The sequence below is a fragment of the Ceratotherium simum genome, chromosome 22 (assembly GCF_057802395.1).
Source record: "Ceratotherium simum simum isolate JZ-2026a chromosome 22, ASM5780239v1, whole genome shotgun sequence".
Lineage (NCBI taxonomy): Eukaryota > Metazoa > Chordata > Mammalia > Perissodactyla > Rhinocerotidae > Ceratotherium > Ceratotherium simum.
In genome coordinates, this window is record NC_141921.1 from 6,005,548 (window position 1) to 6,031,511 (window position 25,964).

Sequence of the window (25,964 nt, forward strand, 5' to 3'; positions counted from 1 at the left end):
CTCAAAAGCCTTCGGGGAGTACATGGCTTGTTAGGAGCAAATCTAACCCCTCAGGCTGGTGTCCAAGGCCTTCTGAATTCTGGGCCCCACCTGCTTCTCCAGTTCCCATCATGTCACCAAAGTACCCTATGCTGTAGTAACACTAAGCTACTCAGCATTCCCAGAGCTTGTGCTTACCCCATGCCATTTTTTAGCTGTGCCTACTATCTGGAATGTCTTTTCATGCATTTCTGCATAGTACACTCTGACTCATCCTTCAAACCCCATTTCAAAACTGACAGCCTGACTCCCAGTCCAGTGTTCTATGAAGTCTTCCTCAATCCTCATGCTTCCTCCTTCCCATAAGAACCAACTCCTCCCTTTGGATTTCACAGCACTTTTCACACTCCTTTACTGTTGTATATGGAAAACATGACTATATTATGATTTATTTAATTATCAGTTCATCTCTCACAATAAACTTTGGGGTCCTCCTAAGGCAGGGACTGTATTTTTATTCATATACCCAGGTGTGCAGCAGAGGGCTTGTCATGGGCAGGTGCTTTCCTTCTTTTCCTAAGTGGCTCCATGGTGGTGTGGGTGGGTAAACCATGGGTGGTGGCCCCATGGGTATGTGCAAGTGTAAAAATTAAAAAGTTATCAAGGTGTACACTTAAGATTTGTGCACTTTATGTAAGTTATGCCTTGATGAAAAAAGAAAAATTAAAATTTTAAATGCTGTTTTCATTGCTTTGATAAACTAGTAGTTTGGGAAGGGTGCTTTTATTTCCAAAAGCTAAAACATAAGTAACATATATTTCAAGCCATTTCTGGGCTCTCTCCTATAATACCTTTTGTGCCCAAGCTCTTACCTCATAAAACATGGCCAATTTTTAAGGGTCAAAGATGATTTTTCTCCATCTGTCATTCTTGTCCCTGGCAAATGTGGACATGTCATTTGGAATGTAGCACAGAGGCCTTGATGAAATTGGAAAAGCACGTGGAGATAAAAATCATTCTGGGATGAATCCAGACACTTCCTGCCACTCTCCAGATGTTACAGAGCTGGAAGCCACCCTCCCTGGGGAAGTGATTCAGCCGGCCCCAGCCAGATGTGTAGGAAGCCGCCTCAGCCCCACATGCTAACACTGTCCTGATTGTGTGGAGCATGTGCTTTCAGTCAAGAGTGAAAAATGCAGGCAGGGGCACATGCCGGGAGTCTTTCAAGCATCGCCACCAGTCAGCCTACAGCGCAATGCACTGATCCGTCCAGTCAGCAGATGTGTGTCACCACGACACAGGCTGAGGCTGGTTAAACAGTAACACAACGCAGTGACCTAATGCACACACTCAGCCCTTCCTGAGAACCTCGCTCCAAGGTTGTCATGCTGCGGGATGCGTGTCAGCTTGATTTCGAGGCTGCCTGGAACATCTGCACTTGAACAGCACGGGGTGGCAGAAACGCCCTTTCTTGCACCCAGCAGTGTGTCAGAGACTTTGACGAGCGGACCAGCAGCCCTCTGATACCTAAGTGCAGAGTTTTAGCTCCGTGTCGCTTTGAGTAATCCTTAATGCAGCCGCGTGGTGGCTGTTTTGGGAAAATTGTCTAGTCGCTGAGTTCCCTCTTCTGATCTAGCTTTCCAGGGGCCCAGGCTGCCTGTAGGTCCCCTGGCCCCTCCCTGCAGCAAGCCTTCAAGCCTTCAGCCTCTCTCCTTTATAGAATGCCCTGAGTGTGGAATTTGTCCAAATGTTCTAAACTCACTGAGACAGACTTTGCACGAGTCCTGCCTGCTCTGATAACAGATGATCAATGTGCAAGCATACTCACTCACAGGCATGCACACACACGTCTGTGTGGGAGAAAACAGGCACCCACATACAATGTCATTCAGAGAGAGACATGAGACAAGGACAGCGACAACCTGCATGATGCCGAAAGGCCTCATCAGGAAAGCCTGTCTGTGTACACAGTCCCTCAGTTGGCCAAGAGCAACGATGTTGTCTTGAGACAGAAGGCACGGTATGCAGTTCTCGTGGGCGAATATCGTTGGGCAGATATAGAAATGTTTCTCAACAGTCGTTCCCACCAATTGTTTGGAAACCAGGCTTAGAGAGCTCTGCCATACACTGCTTTTGTCTGCAGACCTCCTAGCCTCTGCAGAATTCACTGAGGCCGCGTAAGGACTCCGTTCCCCCGCCATCAATAGAGCTCGTAGGCTGTCATTTTTGGCAAAGGCACGCACCTGTTCTCTTTCCACCCAGACGGCAGGAAAGTCAAAATGACTTCCATCATCACTTCAACTCATCAAAAAAGTATTGCCTTCTTGTCCACGCAAAGCTTTTCCTTTACAAGCATGGCTCTGGTTGCTTACAAGCCAATCCTCAGAATGCCAAGACCAGAGGAACTGCCTCATGCATAATGTATCCCTTTCCTTGAGGTATCAGCAGGACACACTTGGACTAGGTTGTGTGCATCGACCTATCTGCCAGTCACCATTTCAGCACCAACCGCTAAAAGCAGTTGCTAAGAAGTTGGCTGAACCTCCCATTTGTGGGGTGGATTCCTTCCCCTTGCAGAGAAAATTCTCAGGGAAAAGCAGTGGTTGTGATAATACATACCTGTGGCTCATCACCAGTCATTTACTTGGCGTTAGAATTTGTTTTTGTGCTTACGTTGGACTATGGGTCTGCCTAAGGCTGTGGGAATTCACAGCACTTTAGATAAACTAAATGTTCTTCCCCTTAAAGACCTGACTCAGGCAGAACCGGAGGTGGTTTAGTCTCTTATTCTGCCTCCTTGCTCAGAACCAGGCATCAGAAGGCCTGGAAGTCTTTCCTTGGCAGGCCCAAGCATCTTTGGCTGCCATTGTGTTGAAGGAGGTGACAGGCCTTGAGGAAGGCCACCTGCCCCTGTGCTGCGAGGTTGCTGCCTCCCTCTGACATCTGGTCTCCTAAAAAGCTTCTTATTTGGCAGTGTGGAGTTTTGGGGCCACTGAAAGGGCAAAAAGGGGCACCTGCCGTTTTTACATAAGTGTTTATTTTATAGTTGTACTTTGGATATTTCTGCTTATTTGATGGAAACCATTTAGATGGTTCATTGTCTTCAGGGACAAGGACGAGAGAGGTGAATATAAGGTAAGAAATTATGGGGAAGAGTCAATACCTGAGAGAGACTGCCACCAAAAGAATGCAAGCATCCCAAAGGCAGGATTTTTTGGTCTGTTTTGTTTCTCCAGCACCTAAAACAGCACTTGATACATGACAAATAGTCAACAAATATTTGTTGAATGAATGTGGTGAATCAATTTGTTAAAAAGCCCTTCTAATCTCTAGGAATCTGGGATGTTGTTTTCTTAAAAACAACAAATAAATACGAAAAAAAAAAAAACCAATAATCAAAACCCAAAACAAAAAATCCTCAAAGTATTAACTCTTGATTTTCTGAGGAAATGACAAGGAAGGTCTACTTGGGCTTATTTGTTCATTCAACGTACATTTCTTACACCCCAGTCATGCGCCAAGCACCGGGCCCAGAGCCTGTGGGACTTCAGCTGGTGAAAGAAGGCAGCTCCGCCCTCGGGGACCTCCCTGTCCAATAGCAGACAGATGGGGCCTTGATAATTACTACACAATGTGATGAGTGTTCTCCATCCTGGAGAGGGGCTCCGGGAGCCAGGTGGGGAGTGGTTCACTTCTGACTTTGCTTGGAGGCCCTTAGGAAGGCTGGGACTTGAAGCCTTAACAGGAGTTCACATGCCTGGCAAGGGGCAGAGAGAGACAAAGAGTCCAAATTCTGGTCTTGGACCATGGTTCCATCAGATTACATACTTACCAGGGTTGCTGACAAGGAGCCAAACAGACAAGCGAAAGTTGGCTCTTCTTTCCTTTTCTCTCTTCTCGCAAGAGAGATGCTAATGAACAACAGTGGCCCAAAGGCAGGTGAGAGTAAGGAAGAAACTGGAAAATGGGCCAACTAGATAGCCAGCCCTTTTCGAATCATGCAGCCTTGGCCATATTTGATGTCAGCGATGCAGACTGAGTCCTGATAACCACATGGCTTCTCCATCAGGCTGGGCCCTCAGAGCGGAGAGGTCCCAACTGTGACTTCCACTTGGTTTATCACCTTGCAGAGAGCCAGCCGCTGGGAGCTGCTTAATCAGGACCACTTGATAACATGATAGACAGGGATTCTTGAGGCAAAGAGTAACTGCACTTAAGAAAGTGGGTGCTGCTAAAAACCTGTTGCCCATTAATTGCTGTGAAGTGAAATATGCCAAGGTATCTTAATTCAAATCTTACTTCACCATCCTACGGACCTTTGTTGCTGTAAGTAAGGATGGTCCTCAGTTCCAAGAAGAAAATTAAAGGCTGTTCCTGAGATGAGCACAGTCATTTGGATGAAAGAAGACATATGGTTGCATTTAAGAGATCAGATCTCAAAAAGACAGGGCACCACCTCCTGCCGGGAGAGGAATGGGCCACAGGATACAAAACTGGAATTTATGTGAGAATACTTTGCCCTCATTACAGCACCTCTAGCAGAGGATCTTGACATACATTTCAGGTGCTAATTAGGTCTTGTGTCTATTGCCATGGGTGCATATTGTGCATGCCCATTTTCCTGATGGGAAGACTGACAAGGAGGAGACAGGCAGAAAAGATGTTCTTGGAGGAAAATGATGCCATATTTTCTTAACTGTGTTTCCCCAGGGAAAACTGTGCCTCATTACTTTTACCTGAGGGCATTGTTTGCTGCTGAGCTCAGGGTCTCTGTCCTTTAAGGACTGGTTCCATAATCTGTCCCCGAATTTGGAATAAAACTGGCAAAGGCCTACGTTGGAAGCTAAATGCTCATCAGATTGCTGATTTATGAAGAGTAGTGTGGTGGTTAAGGGCATGACCTCTGGGGCCAGCCTTCGTGGGTTTAAACTGAAACTCTTGGCACTGAGCAGCTGTGTGACCTTGGTAAGTTTCTCAAGTAAGAAATTGTGCCTCAGTCTCCTCAACTGTAACCTAGCCTTGATGGTAATAATAATTCTTTTCTCATAGGATCCATGAGGTTTAACTGAGTATTTGTAAAGCTTTTTTTTTTTTTTTATTGAAGGATAATCAACGTAGAATATCATATTAGTTTCAGGTCTGCATCATAGTGATTCAATATTTACGTATATTATGAAATGATCACCACAATAAGTCTAGTTACCATCTGTCACCGTACAAAGTTATTACGATATTATTGACTATATTCCCTATGCTGTACATTACATCACCATGACTTATTTATTTTATAACTAGATGTTTGTGCCTCTTAGTCCCCTTCACCTATTTCACACACCCCCTCCAACCATCCCCACTCTGGTAACCACCAGTTTGTTTCCTGTATCTATGAATCTGTTTCTGTTTTGTTTTGTTTGTTTTGTTTTCTAGATTTCACATATAAGTGAAATCATTAGTATTTGTCTTTTTCTGTCTACCTTATTTCTCTCAGCATAATACCCTCTGTGTTCATCCACGTTGTTCAAATGGCAAGATTTCATTCTTTTTTATGGCTGAGTAATATTTCATTTGGTGTATATACCACATCTTCTTTACTCACTCACCCATCAATGGATGCTTAGATTGCTTCCATATCTTGGCTATTATAAATAATGCTGCAATGAACATAAGAATTAGACGGAAAAAAAAAATAAAAGCCATCCAAATTGGAAAGGAAGAAGTAAAACTGTCACTATTTGCAGATGACATGATACTATGTGTACAGAAAACCCTAAAGTCTCCACCAAAAAACCATTAGAATTAATAAATCAATTCAGTAAAGTTGCAGGATACAAAATTAACATATAGAAATTGGTTGAATTTCTATATGCTAATAATGAGCTATCAGAAAAAGAAATTAAGAAAACAATCCCATTTACAATTGTATCAAAAAGAGTAAAATAGTTAGGAATAAGTTTAGCCAAGGAGGTGAAAGACCTATACTCTGAAAACTATAAGACATTGGTGAAAGAAATTGAAGATGACACAAATAAATGGAAAGATATACTGTGCTCATGGAGTGAAAGAATTAATATTGTTAAAATGTCCATACTACCCAAAGCAATCTACAGATTCCATGCAATCCGCATCAAAATACCAATGGTATTTTTCACGGAACTAGAACAAAGAATCTTAAAATTTGTGTGGAGCTATAAAAGACCTGGAATAACCAAAGCAATCTTGAGAAAGAAGAACAGAGCTGGAGTTATCATTCTCCCTGATTTCAAACTATAATACAAAGCTATAGTAATCAGAACAGTATGGTACTGGTATGAGAACAGACACACAGATCAACAGAATAGAATAGAGAGCCCAGAAGTAAAACCAGGCATATATGGCCAATTAATCTATGACAAAGGAGGCAAGCATACAGAATGCGGAAAGGACAGTCTCTTCAATAAACGGTGGTGGGAAAACTGGACTACTATCTTACACCATATACAAAAATAAGTTCAAAATGGATTAAAGACTTGAATTTAAGACCTGAAACCATAAAACTAGAAGAAAACATAGGCAGTCAGCTTTCTGACATCGGTCTTAGCAATATTTTTTTGGACCGGTCTCCTCAGGCAAGGGCAACAAAAGCAAAAATAAACAAATGGGATTACATCAAACTAAAAAGCTTTTGCACAGCAAAGGAAACCATCAACAAAACGAAAAGGCAACATTTGAATGGGAGAAGATATTTGTAAATCATACATTTGAAAACGGGTCAGTATACAAAATAAATAAAGAACTTACACAACTTAATATCAAAAAAACAAACAACTTGATCAAAAAATGGTCAGAGGACTTGAAGAGACATTTTTTCCAAAGAAGACATACGGATGGCCAAGGGGCACATGAAAAGATATTCAACGTCACTTATCATCAGGGAAATGCAAAGCAAAACCGCAACGAGATACCACCTCGCACCTGTCAGAATGGCTATTATTAAAAAGACAAAAAATAACAAGTGTTGGTGAGGATGTGGAGAAAAGAGAATCCTCGTACATTGTTGGTGAGAATGTAAATTGGTGCAGCCACTATGGAAAACAGTATGGAGATTCCTTAAAAAATTAAAAATAGAACTACTATACTATCCAGCAATTCCACTTCTGCATATTTATCTGAAGAAAATGAAAACACTAATTTGAAGAGATATATGCACCCCTCTGTTCATTATTTACAATAGCTAAGATATGGAGTATTTGTAAAGCTTTGGAAACAATACCTGACCCACAGTAAGAGTAAAGCATTAGGTTGATCCACATGAAATTACCAACATTTGACTGCGTTTGACCTACAAAAGCAGCAACTTCATATAACTTATTCTAATTTGTTTAATAATAAAGAAAAAGGTTTTATTTAAATATTATTTATAGAGGGCGGAGTCAAGATGGCGGCGTAGGCAGACTCTGAACTCACCTCCTCCCGTGGACACAGCCAATTTACAACTACTCGTGGAAAAATTACCCCTGAGACAGAACTGAAAACTGGATGAGAGGAACGCCTGCAACAACGGACAATCCTAACTGAGGTAGAAGAGGCAGAGACTCCCTTCCGGAGAGGAAAAACACCGCCTTCACAAGCCGCCAGCTTCACGGCCGCTGGGAGCGACCCACAGGTACGCAGCCTCCCTGGAGGCGCGGGGTCCTGAGCCGGGAGCGCCCCCGCTGTGGGCATTTTGTGGACCCAGCACAATCGACACTAGGGGCATAATATCTGACTTTGCCTGCTACTAAAGCATTGGGTAGCACCCCCAGAAAACCCGGTTCACAAAGAAACTAAAACTGGCTCTTAAAGGGCCCGCGCACAAACTCACCCATTCCAGAAAGCATCCTAAAATCACCAGAAAGAAAGGTGCACAGTGCTTCGGTGACAAGAGACTCACCTAATAGGCCCTGAGTGCATCTCGGTGAGGGGTGAGACCTCTCCAGGGACTGGGACATTGGCGGCGGCCATTGTTGTGGCCTGGTGTGAGCGTGCTGACACAGACGCCATTGGAGTTTTCCCTGAGACCTGCTAGCCCAGGGTCCGCCCCACCCGCTAGAGCACCGATTTAATCCAGCTCAGCCAGGGCAGGCAGCCCACCCTAGAGACTGGCCCCACCCAACAACAAGCCCTCAGGCAATGTGTGGGCCTGCATAGATTGGTGACTGGATTCTCTGCAGCCTGGCAACTGAGCCGACTTGAGCGGGGCAGGGTGTGCACAAGGAGCGGGTGGAGAGTGTGGGGTGGTGGCGGAGTGTGTGGGGCTCCCGCCGTGGAGAGACTGGGTCCGCTTGGGGAGGTCGGGGCGCTCACACGGGGCAGGACTGTGTTGACTGTGTGTGTGGACCTGTGGGCAACAGGGCTTGTCAGCTGCAGAAGACTTGTGCTTCTCAAAGACCCACAGAGGAGGTTTGCCCCACCTTCCAAAGCCTGAAACAATTGGGTGCTCCTGTGCCTGAGGCCAGCCCCACCCAGGTGCAATCCTCAGAGAGCTGACAAGAGACCTAATAGGCTAGAAGTTTACAGCAATTCTAAGGCCCTGAGCCTAACAACCTGCCACACTGGGGGCCTACTCACTTAAAAGAAATACTGCAACACAAATGTGGTATTAGAACTTACAGCTAACTGTGCTGGGGCTCCCCACACCTGATAAAGAGACTGAAGGGCCCACAACAACTACAAGCAGCTGAGCATTACAACAGCTGGCCAGGAGCATAACTCAGCCTCCCTGGGTGCCTATAGGGAGAGCTAACAGGCCACAATAGAAGGACACACGTAGCCCACATAGGGGCCACCCCTGGAACATTGAGAACTGAGGGAAGCACACTGGAAGCCTCCTAAGGCATCACTTACATAAGGTCACCTATCCAAGAACAGGAGACGTAGCTGACCTACCTAATACGTAGACACAAGCACAGGGAAAGAGGCAAAATGAGGAGGCAAAAGAATACATTCCAAGTAAGGGAACAGGACAAAACCCCAGAAAAGGAACTAAGTGAAACAGAAATGAGCAACCTACCTGACAGAGAGTTCAAACTAAGAGTGTTAAGGATGCTCAATGATCTGGGGAGAAGAATAGATGAACTCAGTGAGAATGTCAACAAAGAAATGGAAGATATAAAAAAGAACCAATCAGAAATGAAGAATACAATACTGGAAATGAAAAACTCACTGGAGGGACTCAAAAGCAGAGTAGAGGATAGAGAAGAACGGATCAGTGAGCTGGAAGAAAGACTAGAAGAAATTACCCAAGGTGAACAGGTAAAAGAGAAAAGAATTAAAAAGAGTGAGGACAGTCTAAGGGACCTCTGGGACAACATCAAGCGCACTAACATCTGTGTTATAGGTGTCCCGGAAGGAGAAGAGCGAGACAAGGGGGCAGAGAATCTATTTCAAGAAATAATAGATGAAAACTTCCCTAACCTAAGGAAGGAAACAGACATCCAGGTACAGGAGGCACAGAGAGCCCCAAACAAGATAAACCCAAAGAGGCCCACACCAAGACACATCATAATCAAAATGTCCAGAATTAAAGATAAAGAGAGAATCCTAAAAGCCGCAAGAGAATGTCAAGTTACATACAAAGGAAACCCCATAAGGCTATCAGCTGACTTCTCAGCAGAAACCTTACAGGCTAGAAGAGAATGGCACGATATATTTAAAGTGTTAAAAGGAAAAAACTTACAGCCAAGAATACTCTACCCAGCAAGGTTATCGTTCAAAATGGAAGGAGAGATCAAAATTTTCCCAGATAAGCAAAAATTAAAGGAGTTTGTCACCAAGAAACCAGTGTTACAAGAAATGTTAAAGGGACTGATTTAAGGGGAAAAGAGAAGACCACAAATAGGAAAAATTATCTATTTCCACGATTAGAACGTAATGGATACAAATGCACAAAAAAGAGGTTAGATATGATATCAAAAACATAAAAGGAGGGAGGAGGGTAGTTAAAGAGTACAGCTTTCAGACAGAGGTCAAACTAAAGTGACCATCAATTCTGTATAGAAGAAGTAAGGAACAGAGAAGGACTACTAAAACACTGAGGAGAAAAAAAAAAAAAAGTTTAAAAATGGCAGTAGGTACATACTTATCAATAGCTACTTTAAACGTCAATGGACTAAATGCCCCAATTAAAAGGCATACGGTGGCTGACTGGATAAAAAAACAAGACCCATATATATGCTGCATACAAGAGACACACTTCAGAACTAAAGACACTCACAAACTGAAAGTGCAGGGATGGAAAAAGATACTCCACGCAAATGGCAATGAAAAGAAAGCTGGGGTAGCAGTACTCATATCAGACAAAATAGACTTTAAAACAAAAACTGTAAAAAGAGACAAAGAAGGGCATTACATAATGATCAAGGGAACAATCCAACAAGAGGATATAACACTTGTAAATATCTACGCACCCAATGTAGGTGCACCTAAATATATAAAGCAATTATTAACAGACATGAAAACAGAAATAGACAGTAACACAATAATAGTAGGGGACTTTAACACTCCACTTACACCAACGGATAGATCATCCAAACAGAAGATCAATAAGGAAACATTGGCCTTAAACGACACACTAGAACAGATGGACCTAGTAGATATATACAAAGCATTCCATCCAAAAACCGAAGAATACACGTTCTTTTCAAATGCACATGGAACATTCTCCAGGATTGATCACATATTAGGCCACAAAACAAGTCTCCATAAATTTAAGAAGATTGAAATAATACCAAGCATCTTTTCTGACCACAACAGTATGAAACTAGAAATCAACTATAGGAAGAAAATCAGAAAAGCCACAAATACATGGAGATTAAACAAAATGCTACTGAACAACGACTGGGTTAACGAAGAAATCAAAGAAGAAATCAAAAAATACCTGGAGACAAATGAAAATGAAAATACGACATGCCAGAATTTATGGGATACAGCAAAAGCGGTTCTAAGAGGGAAGTTTATAGCGATACAGGCGTATCTCAACAAACAAGAAAAATCTCAAATAAACAATCTAAAAATGCACCTAAAGGAACTGGAAAAAGAAGAACAAACAAAGCCCAAAATCAGGAGAAGAAGGGAAATAATAAAAATCAGAGCAGAAATAAATGAAATAGAGACCAAAAAAACAATAGAAAAAATTAATAAAAGCAAGAGCTGGTTCTTTGAAAAGATCAACAAAATAGACAAACCTTTAGCTAGACTCACCAAGAAAAAAAGAGAGAAGGCACAAATAAGTAAAATCAGAAGTGAAAGAGGAGAGGTTACAACAGACACCTCAGAGATACAAAAGATTATAAGAGAATACTATGAAAAACTATATGCCAACCAATTCGACAATCTGGAAGAAATGGATAAATTCTTAGAATCATACAACCTTCCAAAACTGGATCAAGAAGAAGTAGAGAATTTGAATAGACCAATCACCAGTAAGGAGATCGAAACAGTAATCAAAAACCTCCCCAAAAATAAAAGTCCAGGACCAGATGGCTTCCCTGGTGAATTCTACCAAACATTCAAAGAAGACTTAATACCTATCCTTCTCAAACTCTTCCAAAAAATTGAGGAGGGGGGGAAGCTCCCTAACTCATTCTATGAAGCTGACATTACCCTGATACCAAAACCAGACAAGGACAACACAAAAAAAGAAAATTACAGGCCAATATCACTGATGAACATCGATGCAAAAATCCTCAACAAAATACTAGCAAATCGCATACAACAATACGTTAAAAAGATTATACATCATGATCAAGTGGGATTTATTCCAGGTATGTAGGGATGGTTTAACATTCGCAAATCAATCAACGTAATACACCACATTAATAAAATGAAGAACAAAAATCACATGATCATCTCAATAGATGCAGAGAAAGCATTTGACAAGATACAGCATCCATTTATGATAAAAACTCTGAATAAAATGGGTATAGAAGGAAAGTACCTCAACATAATAAAGACCATATATGAGAAACCCACAGCTAATATCATCCTCAATGGTGAAAAACTGAAAGCTATCCCTCTAAGAACAGGAACCAGACAAGGATGCCCACTGTCACCACTCCTATTTAACATAGTATTGGAAGTCCTAGCCAGAGCAATCAGGCAAGAGAAAGAAATAAAAGGGATCCAAATTGGAAAGGAAGAAGTGAAACTGTCACTATTTGCAGATGACATGATTTTATATATAGAAAACCCTAAAGAATCCACCAGAAAACTTTTAGAAGTAATAAACGAATATGGTAAAGTTGCAGGATACAAAATCAACATACAAAAATCAGTTGCATTTCTGTACACTAACAACGAAGTAGCAGAAAGAGACATTAAGAATACCATCCCATTTACAATTGCAACAAAAAGAATTAAATACCTAGGAATAAACTTAACCAAAGAGGTGAAAGATCTGTACACCGAAAACTATAAAACATTTCTGAAAGAAATTGAAGAAGACACAAAGAAATGGAAAGATATTCCGTGCCCTTGGATTGGAAGAATTAACATAGTTAAGATGTCCATACTTCCTAAAGCCATCTATAGATTCAATGCAATCCCTATCAAAGTTCCAACAACATTTTTCACAGAAATAGAACAAAGAATCCTAAAATTCATATGGAACAACAAAAGACCCCGAATAGCTAAAGGAATCCTGAGAAAAAAGAACAAAGCTGGAGGTATCACACTCCCTGATTTCAAAATATACTACAAAGCTATAGTAACCAAAACAGCATGGTACTGGCACAAAAACAGACACACAGATCAATGGAATAGAATCGAAAGCCCAGAAATAAACCCACACATCTATGGACAGCTAATCTTTGACAAAGGAGCCAAGAACATACAATGGGGAAAAGAAAGTCTCTTCAACAAATGGTGTTGGGAAAACTGGATAGCCATATGCAAAGAAATGAAAGTAGATCCTTACCTTACACCATACACAAAAATTAACTCCAAATGGATTAAAGACTTGAATGTAAGACCTGAAACTGTGAAAGTTCTAGAAGAAAACATAGGCAGTACGCTCTTCGACATCGGTCTTAGCAACATCTTTTCAAACACCACATCTGACCGGGCAAGAGAAACAATAGAAAAAATAAACAAATGGGACTACATCAAACTAAAAAGCTTCTGCACAGCAAAGGAAACCAGCAACAAAACGAAAAGACAACCTAACAATTGGGAGAAGATATTTGCAAACCATACATCTGATAAGGGCTTAATCTCCAAAATATATAAAGAACTCATGCATCTCAACAACAAAAAAACTACCAACCCAATTAAAAAATGGGCAAAAGACATGAACAGACATTTCTCCAAAGAAGATATACAGATGGCCAACAGACACATGAAAAGATGTTCAAAATCACTAACTATCAGGGAAATGCAAATCAAAACTACAATGAGATATCACCTCACGCCTGTCAGAATGGCTATAATTAACAAGACAGGAAACAACATGTGTTGGAGAGGATGTGGACAGAAGGGAACTCTCATACACTGCTGGTGGGAGTGCAAACTGGTGCAGCCACTATGGAAAACAGTATGGAGATTCCTCAAAAAATCAACGATAGAACTACCATATGATCCAGCTATTCCACTGTTGGGTATTTATCCAAAGAACTTGAAAACACCAATTTGCAAAGGTACATGCATCCCTGTGTTCACTGCAGCCTTATTCACGATAGCCAAGACTTGGAAGCAACCTAAGTGCCCATCAAGGGACGAATGGATAAAGAAGCTGTGGTATATATACACAATGGAATACTACTCAGCCATAAGAAATGACGAAATCCAGCCATTTGTGACAACATGGATGGACATTGAGGGTATAATGCAAAGCGAAATAAGTCAGAGGGAGAAGGCCAAATACCGTATGATTTCCTTCATTAAGTAGTAGATAATAACAACAATAAACAAACACATAGGGACAGAGATTGGATTGGTGGTTACCAGAGGGGAAGGGGGGAGGGAGGAGGGTGAAAGGGATAATTCGGTACATGTGTGTGGTGATGGGTTGTAATTAGTATTTTGGTGGTGAACATGATGTAGTCCATGCAGAAATAGAAGTACAATGATGTACACCTGAAATTTTTGCAATGTTAGAAACCAATGTTACTGCAATAAACAAAAAATTAAAAAAAATAAATAAATAAAAAAATTTAAAAAAATAAAATAAAAAAATAAAAAAAAATAAACTGAAAAAAAATAAATATTATTTATAAAATTATCATATTTATAATATTTTTATTGTTATTATATTAATCTCCACTTAATTTATTACTTTATTACTAGATAATATTGGTTTGTAATATGCTTGTTTTTTGTTCACTAGTTCAATTCACATATACTTTAAAAGCAATGTGCAATCCCCCCCTTGTTTTTAATAATAATCATATATCACAGGATGGTGTTAGGTATCATGTGCCTGAATTGGTAGTCAAAGCCTGCAGCTAAGAAACAAAGGGATTGAGGAGCCTGCAGTCTAGGGTCAGGAAACTGTGGCATACAGCTTCTGGGGTTAACCACTTCTGCAGAGAGTGTGGGCGTCCCCCAACAGCCTCAGCCCCTCAACACTGGCTATAAGAGGAGGCCTGGAGGAGGACAGACCTAGCCTGTCAGAAAGCGGGGCCGGGTAGGGGTGGTGGGGGGAGTGCTTCCCTCTTTGAAGCCAAAGGAAGGAGGCCTCAGGGGACACTCTTGCCAAGTTGGAGGGATGGGGGATCTGTGCCTTCCTGGCCCACTCAGGAACCAATGAGCCTCTTGACCCTGCCTGTTGCAGCAGTTCCCAAGGTGTAGGGAAGGAGCCCTGGTGTGAGCTGCATGATGGGGGCTGTGAGTAGAGAGGGGGCAGGACCTACTTGGCCTGGAGTTTCAGTCCCAGTTGGAACATAAAATTGTCCATGGGACTAATAATTGGCTGCTAAGAGTAGGTGACTTTGGGAGCCAGTGACCACTACTGAGTGGCATCAGAAGTATGCAGCAGGATGCTGTCAGCTGTGGCGGGAAGATACAGGCCAAAAGTCTAAAGGGACCATCAATGGCTATGGGAGGTGCCCAGGAGGGAGCCCTCCTTTGTGGGCCTATTGAAGGCACCACCTGCCAGCATCAAGCCCATGTATATTATGTTACTGCTGGGTAGGAGTGAATGCTCCCCTTGCTGGGTCAAGTGGGGTCATAGCTGTCTTTTACTTCTTCCTCCAGGCCCCAACACTGGCCTCCTTCTGGAAAGATGGAAGGAGAGGGAGGGATGATGAGAGAGACCACCAGAACTATAAGCAGACAAAGCCACAGATTTAGCCTTGCCTGGAGAAGAGAATGAGAGGAGCTTTGAGTTGGGTATAATAATAGCAAAACTTACATAGTGCTTACTTTATGTTCCTGGCACTCTTCTAGTGCTTTAATTGTATCCTTTAACCTTGGCAACAACCCTGTGAGGTAGATACTATCATTATTCCCATTTTACAGCTGATGAAACTAGGGGCACAGAGACGTTAAGTAACTTGCTCAAAGATCTCAGCTAGTAAGTCCAGAACTGGGATTCCAACCCAGGCAGCTGGGTCTAGAATTTGTAGTTTTTCCTTGAATAAAACTATATCTTAAGAATTGAAATAAGACTATTCAAAGCGATAATAACAGAAAAATGGGTGAACAAAAAGTAGCCAAGAAATTATAGAACCAGAATGAAATATCATCAGGGGTGCTACTACCCAACAGGAAAGGAGAGTGTGACAGAATATGACTAATGGCAAGTTTTAGATAAATAAAACAATTCCTTGTTTATCCACCCCAATGAGTTGAGATTCCTTGATTAACTGCCTTCCCACAGCCTTCTTTGTCCCTTCCTGCAAGCCTGTGAGGTGGGCACAGGTAGTATCCTCATTTTACAGACAAGGAAAAGGAAACAGAGGTTCAGAGAGGTTAAATGAGCTACCTAAGGTCACCCAGCTACAAGGTGGGTGTTTGAAATTAGTTCTTACTGGCTTTAGAACCTGAGCTTTGAATGCCTTTGGTTCTGTGGAGGACACCAACATGAAGCCAACATGGATTTTACCATGTTTTTGATCTAGTTATATGAGAGGGAAAGTGCAGTGTAGAACTGCGATGTGAGGGAGAAAGGTGGGGAGACTCACGAGCTGGAGGTACATGTGACATTTTGAGTGGGTGGAGGAAACAGGGACTCAAAGTTACACCTCCTCAAAGCAGTTAGAAATGACTAAGGACATTGCTAACACATTGCAAGACAATGATAGTGATGGCTGCCATTTTGGGCCCTTTCCCAAACCAGATACAAAGGGAGCTCCATATTGTTAACTGAGCTAAACTTCAGAGTAACCTGAGGAGAGAGGTGGTATCAACTCCACTTTGTAGATGAAAACCCAAGGCTCAGAGAAATTAAGTGACTTATCCAAGGTCACACAACTTGTAAAGAGACAAGCAGAGATTAAAACCAAGTCTGTCTGATACAAGTGTAAACCCTTTCTTCCAGCATTTTGCTGTCCTTAAAGCACCATCACAACTTTCCTCACTTGATTCTCATGGGGATTGGAGACAGAGGAGACACTGTTATGCCCACTTTATAGAGGGAACAGCATGTGCAAAGGCTTTGGCCAGACTTCTCTCTGGAGCTCAGACCTGCATATACAGTGGTCCCCTGAACATCTCTCCACTCAGATATCCCACGAATGCCTTAAACCCCCCATGTCCAAAATCAAATGCATCATCTCATCTTCCTCCCAAACTACTCTCCTCATTCTTCCATTCTCTCATTGATTTAGTCAACAAAGATTTCCCAGGCTCTGGAGAAAAACAGTGAACACTCAGTAGCTAGTGACACTCTCTACCCAGTTACCCAAGCCAGAAACCTGGAAATATTCTTGCATTCCCCCACCCCCTCGTAGCCAATTATTCACCAACTTCTTTCTACTCCTCCTACTAGATCCGTCCTTGTCTGCCAGGCCTCCATCATCTCTTGCTTGGAATATTGCATCAGCCTCCAGTTGTCTCCCTGTTCCATTTTCCTTCTCTCCTCAAACCACCTTCCATGCTACAATCTGAATGATCTTTCTAAACTGCAAATCTGACTGAATCAATCCCCTCCACTTAAAACTCTTCAATGGCTTCTGAAACTCATTAAGGTGGCTTACAAGGCCCTCCAGGGCTGGCCCTACCCCACCTCTTCAGCCTCAGTTGTCCCTACTCTCCCCTGGCACTTTCCACTCCTGTTTTGCTGCACTTGTTTTGGTTTCTGGAGCTTTGTCACAGCGCTCTTACTCCCAGGATTTCACACAGTCTGCCCCCTCTAGCAGAACACTTTTCTGAATTTTTTCACCTGGCTGATGGCTGTGCACTCTTTAGATCTCAGTTTAAATGTCTCCTCCTCTGGGAATCTTCCTTGGCTCTGTGGATTAGGTGTTTTTTCCCCTGTCCTAGCACCCTGTACATTTCTTCTCATACCAGCTATCACTCATTAATGTATTAACTTATTTAACACATCTTCTCTGCAAAGACCATGTTGTCCTGCCCACCAATGAATACTTAATGACGGAATGAACATATGAACAAATGGATCAACAAATGGAAGGATGAAGGCCCAGAGTTATTAAAGATCATGGCAAAGTTGGGAAAGAGGAGGTGTCTCTGGGAGCTCCAGCAGGAAATTTTGGGGGACAGTGATGACAGGTGAGGATGGAAAAGTAAGCAGGAGCTGGTGTACCTCTCAGGCTTTTGAACGTTGTAGGCAGTAGTGTTTTGTTCTTATTGGAATAGACACTCACTCTAGATACAGATCTGCCATCCCTGTATGCAATGCTTCTGCCAAAACTACCGTCCAAGGATGTATAGGATACCTTATCTACCATCATGGTATTTCACACAGAATTGCTTCTGATCAAGGAACTCGCTTCATAGCAAGTGAAGTGCAGTAATGGGCCAATGCTCTTGGAATTCACTGGTCTTACCATGTTCCAGCACCCTGAAGCAGCTGGCTTGATAGAATGGTGAAATGGCCTTTCATAGACTCAGGTAGAGCACCAGCTAGGTGGCAATACCTTGCAGTACTGGGGCAAGGTTCTCCAAGAGGCTGTAAATGCTCTGAATCGGCATCCAATATATGGTGCTGTTTCTCCCATAGCCAGGATTCACAGGTCCAGGAATCAAAGGATGGAAATAGGAGAGCACCACTTACTATTACTCCTAGTGGCCCACTAGCAAAATTTTTGCTTTCTATCCACATTACCTTATGCTCTGCTGGCCTAGAGGTCTTAGTCCCAAAGGGAGGAATCCTTCCACCGGCAGACACAGTGATTCCATTGGACTGGAGGTTTAAGATCACCACCTGGCTACTTTGGGATCCTCGGTCCTCTAAATCAACAGGCAAGGAAGGGAGTTACTGTGCTGGCTAGGGTGATCAATTCTGACTATCAAGGGGAAATTACTACTCCACAATGGAGGTAAGGAAGAGTGTGTCTGGAACACAGGCAATTCTTAGGCCATCTCTTAGTATTACCATGCCCTATAATTAAGGTCAATGGAAAACTACAACAAAGCAATCCAAGCAGGACTACTAATGGCCTAGACTCTTCAGGAATGAAGGTTTGGGTCTTCCCACCAGGTAAGGAACCATGATCAGTTGAGGTGCTTGCTGAAAGCAAAGGGCATATGGAATGGGTAGTGGAAGAAGGTAATTATAAATACAAGCTATGGCCATGTAACCAGTTAGAGAAATGAGTATTTCTTCCTTATTTTGTTATCAATATGTTTCTGTGTGTGCATGTGTATGTGTGTGTATTGTGTAACATAAAATGGATGTATTAACTATATCATAGTATTTAAATATTAAAAAATTTTTTTTCCATTCTTATTGAGATATAATTGACACATAACATTATGTAAGTTAAGTATTGCTAACTTTACATCCTGGTATTTAAGATACAGGATATCAAGGAGAAGAGTAAATGTCATCCAAGGAGTTTGCATCCTCTTCTGGAGAAAGGGTCACTGTGTTTTCAGGTGTATGTAAGATAGTTGTATCATGTTAAGCCTAAGAATGACCTTGTTATTGTCCTTATTTAGAGATTAAGTATGGTTTAAGGAGATGTGTATGGGTGCCAAGTTGACAAGGAGTGGACTTGTGATGGTTAATTTCATGTGTCAGTTAGGCTGGGCCACGGTGCCCAGGTATTTGGTCAAACGTTATTTTGGATGTTTCTGTGAGAATGTTTTTGGGTGAGATTAACAGTTAAATCAATGGGCTTTTTTTTTTTTTTTTTTAAAGATTTTGTTTATTTTTTTATTTTTTCCCCCCAAAGCCCCAGTGGATAGTTGTGTGTCGTAGCTGCACATCCTTCTAGTTGCTATATGTGGGACTCGGCCTCAGGATGAATGGAGAAGTGGTGCCTCGATGTGCACCCGGGATCCGAACCTGGGCCACCAGCATCGCAGCGCGCGCACTTAACCACCAAGCCACAGGGCCGGCCCTCAATGGACTTTGAATAAAGCAGATTGCCCTCCATAATGTAGGTGGGCCTCATCCAATCAGTTGAAGGCCTTAATAGAACAAAGACTAACACCCCCTGAGCAAGAAGTAATTCTGCCAGCAGATGGACTTTTGACTTGAACTGCAACACTGGCTCTTCCTTAGGTTTCCAGGCTGCTGGCCCATCCTGCAGATTTTGGACTTGTCAGCCTCCATAATTGTGTGAGCCAATTCCTTAAAATAAATCTCTCTATATATACATACACATCCTATTGGTTCCGTTTCTCTGGAGAACCTTGACTTATATAGATGCCCCTCAAACTATGGGGCAAGCTGACCTTCTCCTTAGCATTCTCAAGCAGATAAATGGGGAGAGAGAGTTCAGAGTCACCTGATGGCATTCCTGCACAGCTGACTATTTAAACACACTTAAACACAAGGAAGAGGGGCCTTTGTTTTCATGTCCCCCAATCCGTCCACCTAAGTCGAGGGCCAACAAGGGACCTCTGGGAGCCCATTCTCCCTGAAGTCGGCCCTAGGGAGTGAGTCTGCTGCTTCCTCCATAAACAGAAGACATGCCTCTGATGTTTAGCCCAGGTAGACCCTTCCATCAGAGATCACCTGGACCATCATTGTCAGTTCTCAGATGGGGAAACTGAGACCCAGAAGAGGAAGAGACACACCCAGGTCACACAATTAATTACATTTAGAACTAACATAATTACGTATTAGAACAAAATCTTGTTGCCAGGTTCTTACTCTAGTGCCCTGGACAAGAATACGCCATATTGCTCATCTGTTTTATGTCAGTTTGTTTATTGTCTCCCTCAGAACAGGCCCCTTCACTGAAAAGCACAGAGCTAGAAGGGAGCTAGCCCAGCCCTTTGCACTCAAAGGGTGAGTTTTTAAAATATTCAAGGGATGATTACTGATCTAAAGGACTTGACTGTCCCAGCAAGGTAAACACTTAGATTAACAGGGTGATAACAGGTTGTAATTCATAATGGCACAAGGTGGTTAACAAAAGCTTGGAAACATAATCCATGACAAGTACTCTTTAAATGGTTATAACTCTAAACATTGTGTTTCCTTTTGTATTCTAATTGCAGAGGTGTTCAAAATTAGTCACATAGTACAGTAAAGATTTAATACCATTCAGGCTATTACCAGAAACACATACGAAAAATTAAAAGGCTACACTGACAGTTTAACTGGTGATTGAGGAAGTTTGGGCTTCTATCATCTCTTAAATATTTTCAGGTATACTCAAGCTTAAAAGTGAGGTCTTGGGCCAGCCCCAGTGGCCAGAAGTTAAGTTCAGCACACTCTGCTTCAGTGGCGTGGGGTTGGGTTCCTGGGTGTGGACCTATGCTGCTCTGTTAGCAGCCATGCTGTGCTGGTGGCCCACAGACTACAAAATAGAGTAAGATTAGCACAGATGTTAGCTCAGGGTGAATCTTTGGGAAAAAAACAAGTGAGGTCTAGGTAAGAGACTCGAGCTTTTCAGGCTTTTATATTGAATAATTCTGGGGATTTTCTGTCTTTCCTCAAATCTAACTGCTGAAATTCTAAGTCTACCAGACATTATATGCTGTGAGAACTGTATTGGGTATTTTATCAAGTCAGGGTTAATGAGATATAATTAAAATCTATATATCTATGGTCCCATCTTAAAATGGGAAAAAAGCTGTTGAAATCTTCAAATAATTCTACTATTTTTATTGCTACTGAAAATGTTTTGCAATTTAACTTTGTTATTATATATCTTCAGATTGAGTGATTTCCTTGTTGAGAATTTTCATGCCTGTGGGAACTGTAGTGATGTACCCTTTTTCATTCCTGATATTGGTTATTTGTGCCTTTTCTCTTTCCTCCTTGATTAATATTGCCAAGGGTTTATCAAGTTTATTCTTCTCTGTACAGACTCCACTTTTGGCTCTGTTGATCCTCTGAGCTCTACTCAGCTTCTCAGCCACTCCTTTTTCAGCTTTCTGCTCAGCTCTACAGTCTCTCAGCTGCTGCCTTACAATTGACACATGCCTCAAGAGGAAAAGTGGTGTCTCTGGTCAGGTCAGGCTCACCCATCTTTGCCGCCCTCCTCTCCAGGACATTGGCCCCTCAGGGTGGCTGCCTGTAGAGCTCTTGGGTGACTTCAAACAGGTTTTATTTTCCCTAGTGTTTATCTACTTTTTCTAGTTGATTTTGACAGGAAGGTCAGTTGGCAACAAGCTAGTCTGCCATTGCTAGAAGTAGAAATCTTTTTTCAGAAAGTTTTTATCTCTTTAGAAAAATATGAGGATATAAAATTCAGAAAAGTAAGAGGAAGCTGACTCCAGGTGTAAAGAAGTGCCCTCGTTATGTCCTTCAACTAAGAGCCTAAAACCACAGGTGTGGTTAACTGATAATGTGTTTATTGAGATGTTTCATTTTGTGTCCCTCCTACCCAATTTTATTTATTACACAACCAACAGTAATAAAGAAAAGCAATTAATTACCCACAGCCTCATTCTTCCAACACACCACTGTTTTTATTCTTGATTTTTGGATATTTACCCTTATAATATGTTCTTTGTGCATAATTTCTATCTATGGTATCATAACCTGTATGATTTTTTCACTCAACATTATTTCATAAAGATATTCTATGACAATTCTAATTTTAATAGCTGTGTACTTAAGCTGAGTTGCCTTACATACTTGTTTTAAACGTATATTTCCTATACAAATTGCCTGTATATCTACTTATTTGACAGAGGTCTTTATTTTTAAAATTGAGTCTATCATAAGTACTTTAAAATGGCTTTCTTTTAAAATCCATGTTATTTTATTTCCCAAGGTTTTATTTTATTTTTTTCACACAGTTAAATCTATCACAATGTTTCCTTTGTGACTTCTTTAATTCCTTTTTGATTTCTGGGTGTGTTGTGAGGGTGTTTCCAGGATAGATTAGCATTTGAATCAGTGGACTGAGTGAAGAAGATCGTCCTCACCAGTGGGAACGTGAGGTGCTCCTTGTTCTTGAGCCTTCAGGTTTGGACTGGAGCTACACCAGCGGCTTTCCTGGGCCTCGAGCTTGCAGACAGACTTCTCAGCTTCCATAATCTTGTGAGCCAATCCCGCATAATAAACCTCCTTCTAAACATCTCTGTATATCCTATTGGTTCTGTTTCTCTGGAGAACTCTGGCTAATAGACCCATAAAAAAACTTTTTAAACTCAGTTGTGGATACACTAGCTATTTGATCAAACCAATCAATGAGGAATTCATGGCGTGTGGAAAAAAATCTGTTCCTTTTAACTTAACGACTAACCTAACATTTGCTTTTTGAAGCATTGCTCAGAACTATTGGAGAAAAAGAACTGATGGCCTGAGCATGAAGAGCTTACTGCCTGAGAGTCTATGGCTGGTGGAAAAGAGTGCACCTTTTGAGGGGTCTGAAGGACCAAGTTCCTGCATCTCAGACGTGGGTCCTGGTCATCTGAGCGGGCAGGCCTCTGGGTCTCTGGTTACAAGGAAGCAATGGGGAATGGGGCTAGGAAGGGTCTCTGAATGGGGGTGGGGGAGGAGGCAGTGACTTCACCCACAGCTGAGAACACCTCTGGAGAAGGCCCTGGCCCCTCTCTGGACCCTGTGGCAATAGACTCCTGATTTCGGCTGTACTCTGTGTGCACTCAGCTCTTCCGAAGTGAGGAAGGCTAAGCTCAATTCCAGAATCCTCCAACTGCTGCCATTTTTACTTGTGGACGTCTCTGTGGGGGCAGGCCTCCCCACCTAAAGCCCTGAGTCAGCAGCTGGACAGAAAAGAGGGTAACTCTCAAGACACAAAAATAATGGACTGGCCCAGCCTCCTAGGTGTGATGGGATTATTAAAAAAAAACATTTTCCAGTGGAAGCTGTTTTTCCTCTCTGGGTCCTCGGGTCTCAGTTCTCTCTGAGGCCCTCTGCCAATTTCAGTGGACAAAGAACCTTAATAGGAATAATGTGCAAGTGTGTACATGTGCTCTGGGTTAGTAAGAACCTCACAGAATTCAACCACACAGAAACCTCAGTCAGAATTTTTTTAAGACTGTATGAGAAAAAAACAAATGATGACAAAAGAAGCTGATGTCAAGAATCTGGGGGTTATTTTGGTGAGGAAGATTGGCGCTGAGCTAACTTCTGTGCCAATCTTCCTCTATTTTGTATATGGAACGCCACCACAGCACGGCTTGATGAGCAGTGTGTAGGTCCACACCCGGGATCCAAACCTGTGAACCCTGGGCCACCGAAGTGGTGCCAGTGAACTTAACCACTATGCCACCAGGCCAGCCCTAAGAATTTGATATTTTAAAAATTACACACAACTTCCAGCTCTATAGTGAGATCAGGGCTTCTTAATGGTGACCCAGAGGCAATGCAAAAATCCCATCAAAGATGATAAGTATCTGCAGACAGGCCAATAAAATTATGGCCTTTACAACAATTTAGGTTTGAAATAAAAGAGGTACTTGGTCAAATACAAACATTCTAATTATTTGCAGTTAACGGAGTTAAAGGGCAAACACTAAAGGGACAGACCCCCAGAGAGGTTGGATGGATGGCTATAGACAGCTGTCAGGGTATTTACGTGGATGCCTGACAGGTGGGGAGGGATATGCTATAGATGGACAGAGATGACACATAGAAGGTAAATGGTGGAGGTGTTGGGTAGATAGACAAAGGTATACATAGAGAAACAAAGCACAGGGCAAGAGGGGAACAAGATGATTATTCAGCTTCTTCACATATTGAAAAGGGATGAAAAACTCTGTCCTCCAGGGACCCTGGTTGCCTGGCTGAGATGCCTCTTTCTCCACTCCTGAAAGGACTCCTTAGAGGAGAAGGGTTCAAGCCCAGCTGTGCACCCAGCTGTGGGATGAGGAGCTAGGGTGAGGTAGCTATACCATTTTTCCCTTCTCCCCACCCCTTTTTATGTCTTCCAGCCCATTTAGCCAGGAACTAACTGACTATGAGTTTGTTATTTACAACAGCAAAGCCCTTTCCCAAGCACTCTGTTATGCTTTGGTTGAATTCCTGGATGTTCTTGCTGGAGTAGCAGGTGACATTAAAAGTTAGGTGTCATCCTGTACTGAATACGCAATTCCAAAGCCACTGGGCACCAGTGGCAGGAGAGCCCCCAACTTCAAGGCTGGGCTGGCCAGCACCTTGTGGTGAGGATGTTGGGATTCATCCAAAAGTAGGCTGAACTGAAGAAGAGGCCATGTAGTCAACTCCCTTTGGAGGCAGCTCCAGTCTGCAGGGTGAACAACGTCTGTGGGATCCCTGTCCTGTGGATGGAATGAAACAGATAGAATGGAATCTCAGAGGACACCCTCAGGAACCAGCTCCAGACTTCCTTCCCAGGATGATTTCTCATTTCTCTCCTCCAGGATGCAGTTCCTCTGGCCAGGCTTTCTCTTCACTTTCCCTCGGCATACTTTTATCATCACCTGGAATACCCTTTCTATCTCCTTATTGCTTGTACAACTCTTATCTTTCTTTCAAAACCTCATTCTATCCACCATCCCCTTCAGCCCTCCCTGACCACTGGAGTTCTCTCAATAATTGCTCCCTCCTGTCAACTCATGTCACTCCCCATCAGACCCCTTCACTTGCCACTCAGCTGCATAGTGGTGCCTTGAGTCATTTGTCACTTCGCAGATTGCGTCATGCCCAAAGTCTCGCATCAGCAGCTCACTTTTGGTGTGTAATATTCTGTCGTCCCAACATGACAGTGGCAGTTGAGACTTCCCATGCTTTCCCACTGAAGTGTCCCTAATGAGCGAGGAAAGGGAAGGAGTTCCTTGGGGAGGTTCAAGGACATAGCCCACATGGGATTTCTGTGCAGTCACTGACTCTATCTCTAAAATTAGTGAGGATGTTTTGTTCTATGTCATAACATATCTATGTTTGTTTTAACATCAAAATATTTTTCTTCAGGTTGTATAAGCTTGAATAAGTTATTCTACCTCTCTGAGCCTCAGCCTCTTTATCTATGAAAGGGAGATAATAGTCCCTACTTCACAAGGTTTATGCTGTAACATATTAAAAGTACCTAATACAAGGCTTGACTTCTGAAATATTGGTAACTGTAACTTCTTTTTTACTCAACTAAACTGTAAGCAAAGTCTTCCCCACGTTTATGGGGATGTAAGGAAAATGCTCTTGCTTGACTGATCAGCTTCATCCAAAACACTCTTCTTAGCTACATTCCAAGTGGGGGTGGCCGTGTGAAATGAGATGGAAGCAGAATTCTGGGTGGGAACTCCAGGAAAGCTTTTGCCTTCTTGATAGAGAAGGACAGACTTGGCTGGCAAAGCCCTGTTTGTCCCTCTTTGCCCTTTCCTGCTTCTTTCTGCCCGGAAGATGCTTGGCAGCTCATTGCCACCTTGCAGCCGTTGGGCTACAAGCAAACATGCCAAGGGTGGCGGTATGAAAAGACAAAAGGAGCCTAGAATACTGAAGACTTTGTAATGGAGTTGCTGCA